Raw genomic sequence first — 18,833 nt, 5'->3', positions numbered from 1 at the left:
ATTCTACTCATACCTGCTTTCCTTTTGTCCACTATACTATTTACATGTGTGTATCTGGGTTCAAATATGTACTGTATATTCTACTTGTGCATGCAAGAAAATGTATTTATTGTATGTAATGTATATAAATATATTTGATTGTACTCTGTGTAATACTGGCTGGTAGGGGGTGGGAGGGGGGGGGGGGGGGGGGTAGCTATGGGGAGCATTGTTGGAGTGTGTGTGGGTGTGTGAGTGTGCGTGCGTGCGTTTGTCCTGTGTGTTTGAATTTATGTTTATAACTTACTTTTCACTTTCATTGTATTGTCATTATTGTAAGGACCCCCTCGAAAATGAGATGATACATCTCAAGGGGCTATCCTTGAAATAAAGAAAGAATAAATATCAGGAACTAGGGATCGACCGATTATCGGCGCTGATATTCGGCATTTTGACGCATGTCGGCATCTGCCTTTTTTTTTATCTGACGGCCGATAGGAGATCAATTAAAAACGTGGTTATTTTGGCTCTGATGCAGCCACGCCTCTCTGTCTGCTGTCACTACGCTGTCTCCAGCATTGTCCCACCAACAGCACCATCTGAATGGTTACACTCTGGTTACACGCAGAGCCACGACGGGTAACAGCCAATCAAGCAGTGAAAGCTGTGCATGCAGAGTGCTCTCACACACACGGCGGAGAGTTGAAAAGGTTTTGTCTGGTTTGGTTTCGAGGTAAGTTTAGGCAGCAGACTCTCGCGAAATTGTAATAAACATCCCAGTCCTCTACAACTCACAACTACTAGTAACATTACTGTGAGCTAGGGCTGGGCGATATGACGATATATATCGTGTGATGATATAAAAATGTCTATCATATTATCCTCTATCGTTTATATCGTCTTGTCGCAAATCACACTCTTTACGGTAATATTTTACGTCATTTGGACGACGCTTTACATTCTTCCACACGGCACATGAATGCAACACAAACAAACATGGAGGAGAGTGAACGAGACAATTCTGAATAGGAGAAGGACTCCCACGACCAGCCAAGACAAAGTGAGCTCGTACCTAAAAGAGGGGCTACGAAATAGGCCTTTCCATGTGGTCACTTTATATAAACTACCGTAATTTTTGGACTATAAGACGCGCCTTTCTTTTTCTTTTTTTCGATTCTGCGGCTTATATAACGGTGCGGCAGAGGACAGCTGATTTGGAACGGAACAACAGCTGTTCGCTTTCACGGGGAAAAACTAAGGAACTTCAACGTACTTAGGCCTACTAATTAACCTTCAAAAGCTATTAAATCTTCAACAAAATATGCAGATACTGTCAAAATCCGTTCCAGGGAGTATATAGGGATTATTAATGTTGTTTATGATGGTGTTTTTTTCTGGAACGAGTATTCGAATATTCGCTCGGAAAAACCAACGAGTATTCGAAGCCTGAAAAATGGCATTTGGGCAAGCCCTAATGGTAATTAAACATTAAAACACCTGCGGTTTTGTTAGGGGGTACGGAACGTGGAGACCCAAGCGCAGACACAGGCAGAGACGAGGTAAGGGGAACGGGGTTTATTGGAATGTAGACGAGTCGGACAGGCGGGGAGTCAGGAACCAGGAGGAGCGTCGGAACAGGCGGAGAGTCGGGAACCAGGAGGAGCGTCAGAACAGGCGGGGAATCAGGAACCAGGAGGAGCGTCAGAACAGGCGGGGGATCAGGAACCGGGAGGAGAGTCAGGCAAGCAGGAGTTCGGCGACCGGGAGTACTGAGAGAGGAGGGAGAGTGTTACCACGGGGACAGATTGCAGGAAAACTTGAGAATACTAGTAGGACCGATACTGACTGTGCAGAAGTAACGACGAACTGGCGCTAACTGGCAGGAGATCTCCAACTGAAGAAGGAACTGGTGATGAGCTGATAGCACACAGGTGTGGAAGGAGAAGAACCACCGGCGCCAAGTGGCCACTAGGTGGAGGTAGTGGACCGCGTAGCAGGACGCTGCGTGACAGTACCCCCCCCTCTACGGACGCCTCTCGGCGGACGCCCAACGCCAGCAGGATGACCTCGGTGGAAGTCCCGGACGAGCGAGGCATCCAGGATATTCTTCCGGGGAACCCAAGAGCGCTCCTCGGGACCGTACCCCTCCCAGTCGACGAGGTATTGAAGGCCCCGCCCGCGGCGCCGAACCTCCAGGAGGCGACGGACCGTCCACGCCGGATGGTTGTCAATAACCCGGGGTGGAGGTGGGGGCGGGGCAGGAGGAGACAGCGGGCTGGAGGAGACGGGCTTGACCTGGGACACATGGAAGGTCGGATGTATACGGAGGGATGGGGGTAGCCGGAGACGAACGGCACAGGGGTTGATGATAGCCTCAATCTCGAAAGGTCCAATGAACCGGGGGGAGATTTTGGGAGAGATTCCCTTCAAGGGTAGATCCTTCGCCCGAAGCCAAACCCTCTGGCCGGGGGCGTACAGGGGTGCAGGTAGGCGGCGCCTATTGGCCTGTAGTTGGGAGCGGGAGGATGCGCGGACCAGCGCAGCGCAAGTACGCTTCCAAGTACGCCGGCACCTGCGCATGTGGGCCTGGACAGACGGGACCGAAATCTCCTCCTCCAGCTCGGGGAACAGGGTTGGTTGATAACCAAGCGAGGCCATGAACGGGGATAAACCGGAGGATGCGTTGACCAGCGTGTTGTGGGCGTACTCGACCCAGGGGAGCTGAGAGTTCCAGGATGAGGGGTTGGCGTGAGAGATACAGCGGAGAGCTGCCTCCATCTCCTGGTTGACTCGCTCTGACTGTCCGTTGGACTGGGGGTGGAATCCGGAGGAAAGGCTGGTTGTGGCCCCTAGCGCAGCGCAAAACGCGCGCCACACCTGAGAGGTGAACTGAGGACCCCTGTCCGAGACGATGTCCACCGGAATGCCGTGAAGGCGGAAAACGTGCTGGACCAGGAGGTCCGCGGTCTCCCTAGAAGAGGGGAGCTTGGGGAGCGCGATGAAGTGTGCGCCCTTGGAGAAGCGGTCAATCACGGTGAGGATGGTGGTGTTACCCTCGGACGTGGGCAGACCGGTGACGAAGTCCAGGGCGATGTGAGACCACGGTCGACTAGGAATGGGTAGAGGTCGCAGCAGGCCGGAGCGGGAACGAGTAGACGTCTTATTCCGGGCGCAGGTTGCGCATGCTGCAATGAACGCGCGAACGTCCGCATCCATGGACGACCACCAAAAACGCCGGCGTATGAAGTCCAGTGTGCGGGTGATTCCTGGGTGACAGGTAAGCCTGGAGGAGTGAGCCCAGAGCAGAACCCTGGACCGTACGGCGTCTGGAACGAACAAGCGATTCGGAGGACCGGTACCGGGGTCTGGGTGCTGATCCTGTGCCCGGCGCACCGTGGACTCAATCTCCCAGGTAAGAGTAGCGACCAGGCAAGCGGGGGGCAGGATGTTCTCGGGGTCAGAACAGCGATCCTCGGGGGAGTGCAGGCGGGACAGGGCATCCGGCTTCCCATTCTGGGAACCGGGACGGTAGGTGAGGGAGAAATTGAATCGCCCAAAGAACAAGGCCCACCTGGCCTGCCGGGAATTCAGTCTCTTGGCCGACTGAATGTACGCCAAGTTACGGTGGTCGGTCCAAACAATAAAGGGCTGGTCCGCGCCCTCCAGCCAATGCCGCCACTCCTCCAACGCGAGCTTGACGGCCAGAAGCTCACGGTTCCCAACATCATAGTTCCTCTCAGACGGAGACAACCGGCGGGAGAAGAAGGCGCAGGGGTGGAGCTTGTGGTCAGGGGGGGAACGCTGGGAGAGGACCGCGCCCACTCCGGTGTCAGAAGCGTCGGCCTCCAGCACGAACTGAAGAGCGGGATCAGGCTGCACCTGGATGGGCGCAGAAACGAAGCGGAGCTTGAGGCTCCGAAATGCGGTCTCCGCCTCCGGAGGCCACGAAAAGGGGATCTTAATGGAGGTCAAGGCCGTAAGTGGTGCCGCGACCTGACTATAGCCTCGTATGAACCGACGATAAAAGTTGGCGAATCCCAAGAACTGCTGCAATCTCTTGCGGGTTGGGGGGGAGGGCCACTCGGCCACCGCAGAGACCTTGGAGGGGTCCATGCTGATTCGGCCCTGACCGATTATATATCCCAGGAAGGCGACGGATGGCACGTGGAAGACGCACTTCTCCGCCTTGACATATAGCCGGTTCTCCAGCAGTCGCTGTAGGACCTGCCGGACGTGGACCCGGTGCTCCTCCACAGACCTCGAGAAGATCAAGATGTCGTCTATGTACACGAACACGGAGCGGTTCAGCATGTCCCGGAGGACATCGTTAACTAGGGACTGAAAAACAGCGGGGGCGTTGGAAAGACCGAAGGGCATGACCAGGTACTCAAAGTGACCCAAAGGAGTGTTGAACGCGGTCTTCCATTCATCTCCCTCCCGGATGCGAACCAAATGGTAAGCGTTGCGAAGATCTAGCTTCGTGAAGACCATGGCACCGTGGAGGGGGACGAAGGCGGAACTAATGAGGGGCAAGGGGTACCTGTTCTTCACCGTGATGTTGTTCAACCCCCGGTAGTCAATGCAGGGACGAAGTGTGCCATCCTTCTTCCCCACAAAGAAGAACCCTGCTCCAACCGGTGAAGAGGATGGGCGGATGATCCCAGCAGAAAGAGATTCCCCAATGTACTTCTCCATCGACTCACGCTCGGGCCGAGAGAGATTGAACAGACGACTCCCTGGGAGGGGAGCCCCGGAAAGGAGGTCAATGGGGCAGTCATAAGGGCGGTGGGGGGGCAGGGACAAGGCGTGGGACTTGCTAAACACCTCCCCGAGGTCGTGATATTCCTCCGGAACAGGGAATAGGTTAGGAGGCGTGGGGGCCGGCTCGAGCTCTGGTGCTCGAGGTGACTGAGCGGACCGTAAACACTGGGACATGCAGTGGGTACTCCAGGACATCACGCGACCTGTTCGCCAATCGATCCGGGGGTTGTGAGTCCTCAGCCAGGGGTAACCCAAAACGATCGGGGAGAAGGGGCTGGTAATCACCATAAAGGAAATGGACTCGTGGTGATTCCCGGAAACGAGTAGGTCTACCGGGACGGTACGGTGCTCCAGTGTCCTCCCGTCTAGTGCCTGGGTCTCGATGGGGGAATCCAGCGGAACCGTGTCGATCTTCCATCGCAGGACCAACTCCCGATCAATGAAACTCTCGTCGGCCCCAGAGTCCAGGAGGATAGAGAGCGGGAGGACCTGATCCTGCCACAGGAGAGCAGCCTCCAGGAGGGGACGGGAGACCGAGGGGTTACGGGAGCGGCTCGCCAGGATCCCTCGGCTTACTGGCAAGCCCGATCTTTTCCCGAAAGCGAGGGACAGCCTGACCGGAGGTGGCCCGAAAGACCACAGTAGAGGCAGGAACCGGAGCGCAAACGGCGTTCCCTCTCCGCGGGGGAGAGATTTGTGCGTCCGATCTGCATAGGCTCGGGGGAGTGTCCCCGCTCGCGGCGAGGTGGAGCGGAGAACGAAGCGGAAGGTCGAGGTGTTGCGTGCGGCTCGAACCCGTGCGAGACTGGGCGTGAACCTCTCTCCCTGCGGCGTTCGCTCAACCGGTTGTCGAGCCGAATAGAGAGAGCGATCAGCTCGTCCAGATCCGAGGGTCCCTCCCGGGAGGCAAGCTGGTCCTTGATCTCATCGGATAGCGCGTTCAGGAAAACCCCCTGCAGGGCCTCCCCGTTCCAGCCGCTCTCAGCTGCCAGGGTGCGGAATTCCACAGCGAAGGAGGCGACGCTGCGGGATCCCTGACGGAGATGTAGAAGGCGCTGAGACGCCTCCCTTCCCCGGACCGGGTGGTCGAAAACCATCCGCATCTCCGCGGTAAAGGCGGAATAGTCTCTACAAACCGCGGAACCACGTTCCCACACGGCAGTAGCCCAAGCGAGCGCCTCGCCTCGCAGGGAACCGATGAGGAAGGCGATCCGTGACCCGTCGGAGGGGTAGGTCAGAGGCTGTAGTTCGAAGACCAACGAACACTGGAGAAGGAAGGACCGGCAGGATCCCAGGTCCCCCGCATAGCGTTCTGGTGCAGGAATGTACGGCTCCCGGGGCGAAGCCGATGAACCCGGAACAGCGACGGATGGATCCGGCGAGGGGGCGCTCAGTGACTGTATAGCCACGGCCATCTCACGAAAGTTGGAGGTCATCTCCTTCAGGGTGTGTGCGTGCTGACCCAGGAGATGTCCTTGATGGGAGACACTCTGGCGGAGTGACTCTGCGTCCGCTGGGTCCATGTCTTGGCCAGTTCGTACTGTTAGGGGGTACGGAACGTGGAGACCCAAGCGCAGACACAGGCAGAGACGAGGTAAGGGGAACGGGGTTTATTGGAATGTAGACGAGTCGGACAGGCGGGGAGTCAGGAACCAGGAGGAGCGTCGGAACAGGCGGAGAGTCGGGAACCAGGAGGAGCGTCAGAACAGGCGGGGAATCAGGAACCAGGAGGAGCGTCAGAACAGGCGGGGGATCAGGAACCGGGAGGAGAGTCAGGCAAGCAGGAGTTCGGCGACCGGGAGTACTGAGAGAGGAGGGAGAGTGTTACCACGGGGACAGATTGCAGGAAAACTTGAGAATACTAGTAGGACCGATACTGACTGTGCAGAAGTAACGACGAACTGGCGCTGACTGGCAGGAGATCTCCAACTGAAGAAGGAACTGGTGATGAGCTGATAGCACACAGGTGTGGAAGGAGAAGAACCACCGGCGCCAAGTGGCCACTAGGTGGAGGTAGTGGACCGCGTAGCAGGACGCTGCGTGACAGGTTTATAGTCCAGTGCGGCTTATATATGTACACATCATTCAATTTAGCTGCTGCGGCACTCTGGTGCGCCTTATAGTGCGGAAAATACAGTACTTATTCATTGAATTTACAGTAAATGTGCTATATCGTGATGTAGATCGTTATCGGGATATGAATGACCTATATCGGGATATGATATTTTGGTCATATCGCCCAGCCCTACTGTGAGCCCATTAACGTTATCAAAACATGCTCTGGACTGAATTGAGTTTATTAGGTTTTTACTCTCTCCCTCACACACAGACTCCTACTATCACAGATTATTTCCATATGGAAATATTCTGTGATAGTCTGCTCGCTCGCAGTCCGTTAATCACTCGAAACAAGGTTGCTGATAATATCGATATGGAAATAGTCTGTGATAGTAGAAGTCTGTGTGTGAGGGAGAGAGTAAAAACCTAATAAACTCAATTCAGTCCAGTTTTATTGCAGGGAAGCACGTTAAGCAGTGGTTATACTTCTACAACTGTGTAATGCGCTATCCAACTGCGTAACCATGGAGCCCCTCGAACCCGGCTTTAAGGTGAAGGCTGATTAGCTTTTAGCGTAACGTTAGCCCAGCGGTCCGCTTTCTCCTTCTCTGGCTCTAGACGCTCAGCAGACTGTAGCAAAACTCTACAATTCACGACTACTAACGTTACTGTGAGGCCCAATACGTTAGCAGCAGCTGTCTGTTCCTATGATAAACACTGATTATTAAAGTGAAGATGCTGTAGGCTATTTAGTGTTTTTAAACGGTTTAATCACTTGAAACAAGGTTCCTGATAATATTGATAGGGAAATAGTCAGTCATACAAGTAAGAAGTCTGTGTCTGTGTCAGTAGCGGTTCCTGGCCGAGCTCACCAGGGAGGCAAACATGAACGCGCATTCATGAACGCGCGCAGTGCACCCGCACATGCATGTCTTTTCTACACAACTTTAAAAAAAAATAACATACTCGCGTGACGCGTCGTTTGGAGGCGTCGTTAGAGAGGATAATAACAAAAATTAACTAGACACTTAGCAGTGTATCAGCAGAGTACAATGCTTCTAAACTTTTAATTAAACGTGCAGACAAAGTTCAACTTCATAAAGTTAAGTTCATTCATGGTGCGAGCGTGCTGCTTAAATGCAATGCATGGCATGGCAGCCTACAGGGTCAACGACACGTATCTTCCAATCACATAAATAAAATATTGTGGAAATTGCATTAAATGGAAAGAGACAATTCCTCACGTTTGGCACATGAATGCGTGACTCGTTTATTTCGTTAGAAAACCAAAACAGTAAACTAACATTTAATGGGACAGCCATCCCTGAACAACCAAGACAGAGTAAACGATATGCATACAACAGTGTAGATTATATTAATTTCTCCTCCGGATTGTACTTTCTTAATGTTCCCGTTACAACTTCAGTTAAAGCCGCGGCATCTCTTTCTGCACTGACATCCTCAAATCCTAAGAATCGTTCGCACGCATTCCCTTTCTCATTCACATTATCTAAGGATGACAGAGATCTTACACTGGCAGGACACATCAGTTGTATCGTCAGCTTGCACGGCGATGAATGGAGCTGCACTAATTTCGCGATCGATGTCTGCCTTAATCACCATTGCTATGCTATGAATTATGTCGTTCTTTATGGCTTTTGATGTCCCTTTGAAAACTGTGGCTGATTCTAGATGTTGAGCTAGCAGGATCTACCTCACAGTAAGACTCCACCAATTCAACGTAATTCCCCTTATTAAGGCTATTCAGCTGACGCATTGTGCCCACGGAAGGCCTGCTCTTGCTTCCCAAGATATACCACTGCAATAATCATTTTACGTAGTATCTCCCGATTTCTTCTCACAAGTCCATTGTGGCGCTGGGTAGCGATGCTAGCTGCCTGGCTGAAGGCTTCATCAATCTGCACACGTCCAAACAGTTTCAACTTTAAGTTGGAATTAATGTGGCTCTTTGACTTGCCATGTCTCTCCATGGCTCTTTGAAAGTTCTTCTTTAAGTCATCAAATCCAATGCTAATCCATGGGTTAGGTGTAGGTGATTCATCAAACAAAATGCAAGGCCAGCAGAATAATTTCCGATCAGAGCCAGCTATCCATTCCGTCCGAGCGTAGTTCTCCTCCTTGAAGCTTCGTGAGCCACCTGCTTTTGTGGTCTGGATCAAGTTCAGTCTCGGTGTTGTTCTTCCATTCTCTTTGTGCTCAAACTGTAGCCTCGAAAATTGTGTTCTTGTAGATATTGAATTATATTCTCCTCCATGTTGATATCGTTGTTAGTCGTAATCTTTCTCAGCCGCGGCAACTGACTAGAAAGAACGAATTTGCTCAGAACATTATTTAAAAAAATACTGATTTGTGATTGGTTGCAAGGAGTAGATGAGGCTGGCCTCCCTTCCTATGTTTAACATGGTATAGATGATTTACCTCGCAACAGTGAAACTGAATTGTGATTGGTTATTTTTTATTCTCAAAGGCGGCAAAAGTGAGTTTTGGCCTCTTTGCCTCTGTCACGTTAAAATTGTACAGGGGGCGAAAATTGTACCGGCCTACGTCATCGTTTGTTTACATCCTGACAACCTGACAACCTGCCCGGCAACAGACGACGCGATGCAGAAAACATGTTTCCAAACGACGAAATAACATAATACAGATAGCGGATCGCTATCTGTATTATGATAGATAGCGATAACACTTGTTTTTACTTTATATTTGTATTGTATTTAATTGTTTAATCGAAACAATAAAAAAAAATTCCCGCGAAACGGGCGATCGCGTCAAATGACAAATGTTTTGCCCGTGAAACTGGCGATCGCGTCAAATGACGTAGGAGGGTTCTTGAAACATAATACAGATAACGGATCGCTAGATAACACTTGTTTTTACTTCATATTTGTATTGTATTGAATTGTTTAATCGAATTTAGCTAGTAAACTGAGTGTTTTAAGCAGGTTTCATAGTCTAGAATGTTCAAGAACCTTCCTACGTGATTTGACGCGTCATTTGACGCGATCGCCCGATTTGCGGGCAATTTTTTTTATTGTTTCGATTAAACAATTAAATACAATACAAATATAAAGTAAAAACAAGTGTTATCGCTATCTATCATAATACAGATAGCGATCCGCTATCTGTATTATGTTATTTCGTCGTTTGGAAACATGTTTTCTGCATCGCGTCGTCTGTTGCCGGGCAGGTTGTCAGGATGTAAACAAACGATGACGTAGGCCGGTACAATTTTCGCCCCCGGTACAATTTTAACGTGACACCTCCGCTCCCTTCAGTGGTCAACCCTGGACACAACAACAACATGCTGAGAGTAACGTCGGCCAGCCTCCGCGCTTGCAAAGGCACTTCGCAGTTGTTTTTTAACATTTTCAAAATGTCATAAACACACATTGCACAGTGTTTCCCATACATAGACCATTGTGTGGCGCGGCGCCACAGAATCAACCTCGAGCGCCACGAATTGATTCTGTCTTTTTTTATTTTATTAATAATATTACTATTATTTATTTATTTATAACGCGATTTGGAAATCTAAAAATCGTACCGTCCATTCATCTCCGCATAGCACTCGTTCTCCCTGTCATTCTCGTACACACACACACACGGAGCGAGAGCGACGATACGCTAACACATGAACCCACCGATGTCACCCGTCGCTTAGCAACCGGACACGCTGGGGTTGATAAGTTACTGGACTACTGTAACTACTACGGAGTGGTAATAACTAAGACGTGAATCAGGCAATAAATCCAATTTCCTTGACAGCGGTAAAGTTCGGTGTGCATTAAAGTACAGACGGAGTGGACCAATTGCGAACTACTGCAGCTGCTCTAAGTTAAACCCCAAACTAATCTGAATAAGTGTTTATAGCGGACTACACCACCTCTTCTATTCCACATTGAATTCTATTCCGAACCGATTGAGGCGTATATATATCAGGGCTCTAAAGTGCGACCAATTTGGTCGCACATGCGACCTAATTTCTCAATGGTGCGACTAAAAAAAATCAGAGGTCGCACCGGTGCAACCAGCTGTTCAAAAAGAAAAAACCTCCAAGATAACCACCATTGCATGTCTTTACCTTTTGTGGAAGAGGGAGGGACAGTTTATTCATAATATTGTAATGACCACAGAAGAGGCAGTGAATGAAGTATTGAATAGACAGAGATTTATTAGATAGGCCTACCTAATAAACCGTTCGAACACACAAGACCGGAAACATAGCAACGCTGGTAAACAAACCCCGAGAAGCCCAATCCCTACGAGAGCTCCCCGCGCGACGGCCACCCGGAGGCGCACAGAGCTTTTGGCCATGATATTATATATACAAATATTATATTATATACTATTATATTATATATAGAGCTCCGGGAGTCGCAAACGGTAACATTCACTTTATCCTCCATGCTGCAGTTCACCCCGGACTGAACTGCACTGAGTTTGACGGTTGAACGCTGATTGGCTGTTACGTTACACATGTGACTCAGTGGCCACGCTGTTGAACGCGGATTGGCTGTCATCACGCGAAATTTGCGTCAAAGTTCAAATATTTCAACTCGAGCGAATTTGTTGCACCACAAATCCTCGTGAACGCGCTCGCCTGTGCACGGCGAAAGTGTTGCGCGATAAATCAAAACTTGTCGCCGGTTTTCTCTCGCGAAAAATTCGCCCGATACGCGTCTATACGTTCACTTTGTATGGGATCCTGTTGCCCCGTCGGGTTTGGTGTGAATGTGAACACACAGTTTAGACAGAGAGAGTGGATGTGGAGGAGGGTGACCAGACATCCCCGTTTTGGGTGACCTGTCCCCGGTCAAAGTCCCTGCTCATAAATGGTATGTTGTGTATGAACTTATTTATCGTGTGTGTGTGTGTGTGTGTGTGTGTGTGTGTGTGTGTAGTAACGTTAAAGTAAGTTGTTTATCTGAACTGAAGACCTAACGTAACGTTATAAAAGTCAGTGGACGTTAACATTATGAAAATGTTTTCATATCTGTCATTAGTGACGCTGTAACGTTAACGTTAGCATGAGATTACCAGATGATGACATTGTATGTGGCTCTGTTTTGGAAGAGGGGGAGGTGGAAGACTGCTTTGGTAACATATGATTTTCCTGTAGGCATAGGAACATGAGACTGTTAAAAATAATAAATTAATTAATAATAAATCAATGGTTGATAGTTGTGTGTGTTAGGCTAACTTCTGTATTTTGTGTCGGGCTGTGTGGGTAACTAATGACTGTAGTAGTTATAAATGCAGACCATCTGATTAGCTGATGCCCTGAGTCATGTAGCCTATAATATTAATATACTCATATGTTTTGACTTGGTCATTATTATTAATTACATCTTGATGATATTTACGATATTTATTTATGATAATATTTAATGATTTTTCACAGCGTGTTTTACGGCATGTGACTGCAATTGAGGATAGTCCATAAGACATAGAGCCATGAGATGTTCAGTTTGAAGTTTCAGTTTAAAACACTTGCACTTTTAATTTAGATTTTCTTTTTATTTCATTTATCTTGAGATGTTTTTAGTTAGATTTCAGCTCAGTGAAGCACTTTAAGCACCAACATTTTTCAGTGAAATTACCTTTCTTGTGCAAACATTCAAATAAAGAACTTTATGTTGACCAGATTCTTAGTTCATTTACTAGTCAATAATGCCCATATGGGCAGCTATTTAAAAAACGTGAACCTGTGAAACTGCAGTGTTGAATGCGATAGGTCGAAAATTTGGGTGCACCTAACATTTGTGCTGGTGCACCTAAGAAAAAAAGTTAGGCGCACCAGTGCAACCAGTGAAAAAAGTTAGTTTAGAGCCCTGTATATGATACTTTTCTATTCCGATTGAGCTGTTCTTCCACATCTATGCGGATCAGATGTGTCCGCATGTAAACGCAGAGTTACATGCACACTCACTGACGGCTGATTCGCCCGCTCCTCCTGTCCACGCGCAATGCTTGAGGTCAATGGAAAAATATATTTGGCACAGAGAAGACGGTCTGCGACATTTGCAGTTTACCAAAGGTTAGTATGATATACTGTGGTCTAACACACCTGCCCAAATTTTTTGTTAACTCAGAAAAGGTAATATTAGCTTTATGAACTCAACGTTATTGATATTGAACATCCCGCACCCGTCATCATAGACAACGTCGTTGGTAACGCAGCGAACACTGCGATTAAGATGAAATACGGTTATAGTTTAGATAGGCCTATACGGTGCCCATATCAAAAAGAATAGAAAACATTTATTACATTCTATTCTTAATATTATTTTATTCTGACTCTGAATGTTTGTTGCTTTAATCCAGATGAGTATTGAAAAGTTTTTTCTGCACCAAAAAAGGCCTCGTCCAGACGACGCGGAGCAGCTTGAGGAGGTAGTTAGCTTAGTCTGAAATCAAGTTGAACAGTCAAATGGCTGTGGCTAGTAAGTGTTTATTAAATATATAATAAATTCATTTCGAATGTTCCTAGGCATCAAACAGTGCTGAACAACCCAGTGCTTCTCAGGGGCCGGGCTGTTCAGGAGAGATACTGATTAATATAGGCCAGGAGGACAGCAGACAAAATGTTGCTGAGAGGTGGAAACAGATTAGTGTAGATTTTAACTTTAAAAAAATAAGAGTAGGGAAAGTAATTTCGATCCTTCTGTTCCTGGTAGAGAAAATTTGCTGATCTGTTCATTGTAGGTCATCCAACCCTACATTACTGGCCTGGAGACCGAACTGAAAAGGAGGTTCCAGGAGCTGGACATCCTAGGAGCCTTCCAAGTCCTTATGTAACCGGTCTGGCTCTGCGTTGTGTGTTGTGAAATGGAGTAGGACACAGGGACTTGGTGTGTCACTTTAGCCGAACTGTAGCGACAGTGGCGTATTTATTTCTGAATTAAATAAATGCACAAATAATGCAGCAGCATTAGTACACAGGACACTGCAGCACGTCAATCTCCTCACAGCATTAAAACAACAAGTGAGCTTGGCCAGAAGTGCCTTACAATACATATATTCAAATATATGAAGTCACAAAAGTTCACAATACAGACATACATTCAAATCCACCTGAAAACTATACACCACCGGCTAATTAATATTTTATATTAAAATAAAGTACAACATGGGAGCAACATTAACATACCTGAATGAAATAAATGCACAAATAATGCAGCAGCATTAGTACACAGGACACTGCAGCACGTCAATCTGAAATGGCGGGAAACGAACAATGAACAGGCTGCCGTCACTGTGTGTGTATCCTCAAGTGCTGCTAAACAGTGCGCTAGCTAAATAGTTCGCTAAAACACTCAAAACTCTTGCTAAACAAATACACAGGAACACATGAACAACACCAACAAGCACAGAATCACACCATAACTCTATCTCACCGTTTACACTGGTTATTTTCTCATTAACAATTTTAGAACAGAAAGCTGCACAGAGCAGAGGAAAAACACTCACCTCCTCACAGCATTAAAACAACAAGTGAGGAATGGCGAGCGCAACGGAAGAAAATGACGTCACGATCGAAACTTCAAAATAAAATAACAAAAGCTCCCAAACGATCTATTTACAGAGAATATCACGAAATAAAAGTAATAAATAAAACGAGGGAATTTTGGTGGAATGCATACATACATCTTATGTACCTGCTACACTTAGACCTCAGTCGGCTGCCCTCCCTGACAATATGTGCATTGCATTCATTATTTTAGTTAGTTGCCTTGTTGTACCTAGTAGTATATTGTTACTATTTATTTTATTTTTCCTAAAAAAGTTAAATATTGATTCAGGTAGGTCTTGAGATAATTTGTACTTGAAATAAAAACCTCCAGCTTTAGTTGTCTGTTGCAATTCATTCCTTGAATGTCACAGAATCAAAAGTTCTGGTAAAAACTAAACTTGTGGGCTGACGCCGCCGCGTCGCCGTGCCGTGCCGCGCAGCCCGCCCGCCCCAACCCCCCCCACCCACCCCCGCACCACACATTGGTCCTTGGTCTGTGGGAAACGCAGGATAATTTTGAAAAATAAATATTTTTTAATAATAATTTATTTTAATTTTTTTACAAAAATCACGAGGAGGCGTTGCCTCCTCTAAGGAACCGCCACTGGTGTGTGTGTGTGTGTGTGAGAGAGAGAGTAAAATTCAGTTAGTTTTATTACAGGGAAGCACGATGAGGGGATGGCTAGAGAATTGTGTGTGTGTGTGTGTGTGACTGTGTGTGTGTGTGTGTGTGTGTGTGTGTGTGTGTGTGTGTGTGTGTGTGTGTGTGTGTGTGTGTGTGTGTGTGTGTGTGTGTGTGTGTGTGTGTGTGTGCGCGCCACATGAGAAACTAACAGCAAAGCACTGTCTGTCTGAGAGAAAACTGTCTGGCAATAATGGCTGTTTAACTAGGGAACTATTTATTTATTTAAATTTTCAGTTGTAAAAGATTAACATCTCAGTTCAGGAAAATTTTAGGGAGCCATTTATTTGTTTAAATGGTGTTATGTTGCAAATCTGATAAGCTTTTGTGTTTATTAAACATATGCTTAAAGGTTAAGTGGTTAACCTTAAAGGTTAAGGTTAAGTTAAGTGTTGGAGTTTGTATTATTCAAAAGTTTGACACCAATATTTTCCCTTTCTCTGTAAATTAATATCGGCTCAGAATATCGGTTATCGGCCCCCTTGACTACTAATCATAGGCGTCGATTACGGGGGGGACATGTCCCCCCCATTATTTGAAATACGAATTTTGTCCCCACCACTTTTAAAAATGTGCAAACCAATTGCGACTGAAAAAATCCCCACATACTCAACCGAAATCGTCGAGTCTAAAATCATGCGATAGGCGCGCACGAAGACATCATTTATTAGATAGACCTACCTAATAAACCGTTGGAACACACAAGACCGGAACCCATAGCAACGCCGGTAAACAAACCCCGACTCCCGAGAAGCCCAATCCCTATGAACTCCCCGCACTACGACCATCCGGAGGCGCACAGAGCTTTTGGCGGTGATATTATATATACAATTATATTATATTATATACTATTATATATAGAGCTCCGAGAGTCACAAACGGCAACAATCACTTTCTCCTCCATGCTGCAGTTCACCCCGGACTGCACTGCACTGAGTTTGACGGTTGAACGCTGATTGGCTGTTACGTTACACATGTCACTCAGTGGCCACAAAGTTGAAATATTTCAACTCGAGCGAATTTGTCGCGCCACAAATCCTCGTGAACGCGCTCGCCTGTGCACGGCGAAAGTGTGGCGCGACAAATCAAAACAAATCAAAAAAATTCGCCCGTCTATACGTTCGTATGGGATCTTGTTGCCTCGTCGCGTTTGGTGTGAACACACTAGAGAAGTTTCAAGATAGACAGCCAAAATTGACATTTTTATTCAGAAAATAGCCGGTCCTTTTGCTTCCTGTAAAAGGCATGTTTGTGACACGATATGGATACATCATCTAGCCTGCATGTGGAGGGCCACATAAGGTAAGAAATTGGTTTACGTAAACGTTGCTGCTGGTTCTGTTTGCTCCTGATGACCTGGCCAAAGGTTATCCACGGTCCTAAGCGATTGTGATCTGATTCTGGTTGGTGCTCCAGCTAGTATGCATTGTATAGATTGCAGCTAGTAGCAGCTACACACGGTGCGATTGCTATGCCAATGTGGTTATAGTTGTTTTGTCTGATTGAGATATGTGACGACTTGGAGCCTGGTAGGCCTATCCGGACATAAATATGTTCTCGCATAACCTGTGTGATTATCCTAAACTGTAAGGGATTTTATTTGCGGGCAATTTGCTTATGTTGTTGCAACGAGTGAAGTCTACATTGGTCCTTCGCAAGTGTTTACTGGTGGTCAGGATTTGGCAGATGCAATTCTCCTCCGGGCGCTTTCTTTTTTCTTATATATTTTTTTAATGCAGCATCACATATGCTACCAGCAGCCCTTGCTCGTCTTCAAAAGGCTGATGCTCAGTACCTCGTTTCATTTCGTACCCCCTTTACAGTCTGGCATTGTTTGTCTGGTAAACCTTTTTGATGTCAAGATAAGTGTTAAATTGCCAACACTGTTCTTTGTCCTGTGTGTATTAGTATTACTTATCCCGAGCCAATATCCTGGTGTTTCCAACGCCGTTTTGCAAAACAAGCCAAAACACAAACTGTGTATTCAACTTATTGTTCGAATAGGATTTTCAACACCTGACTATACACTGAGCATATTGTAATGCAGCGTTGAATGGATGAATAGCTTACATAAGGGTACCCAGCACTTTTCAAACCACACTCAAGCTTATGGTTATTGTCCCCACCACTTCTAAAAACAAACTGACGCCCTTGCTACTAATCATCGGTATCGGCCCTGAAAAACCATATCGGTCTATCTCTATTAGGTACATTAGACCGGTAGATGCAGGGGCCCCAAAATTACTGTTCGCCTGGAGCTCCCAAAGGCCTAAATTCGCCACTGGTTACGAATGTCTTAAGTGTCAGAGGTGGGCCAGACGGCTTCAATGGGCTAACTCGAAACGCAGCCGATATTAAACTAAAACTGTTATTCTGAATAAAAATCTGTTTATGGTTCGTTCTTTGAATATTCCGATTTAAAACAAAATCAGAAAAAACAATTAACAGTCGTTTTTTGGTTTTTATGATTTGGTTTTGAAGCCAAAAAAAGGCAAAAGGAATATACAAATAAACTGTATTTTTCTGTTTTTTAAATCAAAACGGGAAAACTGAATAATCCAGTTTCTTGTTTTGTTTGCGTGATATTTAGATAAAACCGCAATGAATGCCAGGAAAAGGGCCCGCGGATTTAAAGAAAATACATATAAAGACTGTAGGAGCCATATATATGTTTTGTTCATACTTCGTATTGGTTTGGTTTCACATATTGGAAGCAATAGGTATTGGACGTTTAATTTGTATTGATTATTTCTAGTTGGAACAGTGTGTGGTCACGTGAGTGTGTATGCCCCCCTGTAGGTCAAGGGGAGCATAAAGGTGTGCCAAACCAGGAGAAGGAGTGCCCGGTGCTTGCGCATACCATCATTGACGACAACGAAACCAGAAACACAAACACTTAGAACCACAGTTTATCGTACTTTTTACTGCTTGATTGTTCAACAAAATACATCATCAACCCGATCAATAAACGTCTCTTGGTTTTCGAGTCAAGATAACAAGGCACCGGTACACCTCGGAAGTGGTGAGAAAGATATCAGAAGCTGTGTTAATAGGAACAGTCGAAAAACATCTTGTTAGCCACTACAAAGACGTTTCAAACGTTCCATCGAGTCTCTCGCATTCTACAATGGCCAGCTTTATTGTGTTCCGTGGGAGCCGGCGACTTAATAATAATAATAATAATACATTTAATTTAGAGGCGCCTTTCAAGACACCCAAGGTCACCTTACAGAGCATATAGTCATCATTCAAAACTATGTAAAACGAATAAAAGGAAAACAGAGGTTAAACATGAATAATAATAATAATTAATAACACTCAAAGACGCCTAAAGTGAAGGGGGGACCTCACTAACCACCACCAATATGTAGCACCCACTTGGGTGATGCACGGCAGCCAATCGGTGCCAGAACGCTCACTACACACCAGCTTGAGGTGGAGAGTTAGGGATGAGGTGGAGAGTGAGTGAAAAGAACATATTTAAACACTATCGACCATATTTAAACACTGTCGATCACATTTAAACAATATCGACCACATGTAAACACTATCGACCACATTTAAACACTATCGACCATATTTAAACACTATGGACCACATGTAAACCCTATCGACCACATGTAAACACTATCGCCCACATTTAAACACTATCACCCACATTTAAACACTATGGACCACACGTAAACCCTATCGACCACATTTAAACACTATCGCCCACATTTAAACACTATCGCCCACATTTAAACACTATGGACCACATTTAAACACTATGGACCACATGTAAACCCTATCGACCACATGTAAACCCTATCGACCATA

At 46.6% G+C, this 18,833-nt stretch overlaps 1 long non-coding RNA gene across 1 annotated transcript; it reads left to right on the top strand.

The window, feature by feature from the left end:
* The first annotated feature begins 10,219 nt into the window (after positions 1-10,219).
* LOC132463651 (uncharacterized) lies at positions 10,220-14,751 on the top strand. The gene is made up of 3 exons (XR_009527094.1): positions 10,220-10,745; positions 12,649-13,613; positions 14,491-14,751. It is a non-coding gene; the product is annotated as an uncharacterized LOC132463651 (long non-coding RNA).
* The last annotated feature ends 4,082 nt before the right edge of the window (positions 14,752-18,833 follow it).

The sequence above is a fragment of the Gadus macrocephalus genome, chromosome 8, assembly GCF_031168955.1.
Source record: "Gadus macrocephalus chromosome 8, ASM3116895v1".
Classification (NCBI taxonomy): domain Eukaryota; kingdom Metazoa; phylum Chordata; class Actinopteri; order Gadiformes; family Gadidae; genus Gadus; species Gadus macrocephalus.
This window is presented reverse-complemented; position numbering and strand designations above follow the sequence as displayed.